Source organism: Morone saxatilis, unplaced genomic scaffold (genome assembly GCF_004916995.1).
Source record: "Morone saxatilis isolate NCDOM2014 unplaced genomic scaffold, NCSU_SB_2.0 Contig16, whole genome shotgun sequence".
NCBI lineage: Eukaryota > Metazoa > Chordata > Actinopteri > Moronidae > Morone > Morone saxatilis.
In genome coordinates, this window is record NW_023339718.1 from 11705536 (window position 1) to 11705751 (window position 216).

At 47.7% G+C, this 216-nt stretch overlaps 1 protein-coding gene across 3 annotated transcripts in view; it reads right to left on the reverse strand.

Annotated features, from left to right (window-relative positions):
• pde4d (phosphodiesterase 4D, cAMP-specific) overlaps positions 1-216 on the reverse strand; it is a 129077-nt gene that overhangs the window by 2207 nt on the left and 126654 nt on the right. The window lies entirely within an intron of this gene.

Below are 216 nucleotides of genomic sequence, written 5' to 3' on the forward strand. Positions count from 1 at the left end.
TATCATGCTATGGCTTTACAGCCTCACAGTAACCCACAGAACTGAGCTAAAACACCACAGTAGTCTCAACATAGACTTTCTTCCACTAACTGCAGCCTCAGAGGGACAAACAGCACATTACCTTCTAGACTCTACCTTGGTGGAGTCACCTGACAGCATTACAGGCTCCAGAGTGGGCCGCAGCACTCTTAAATCCACGCTCAGATACTCTGTTAC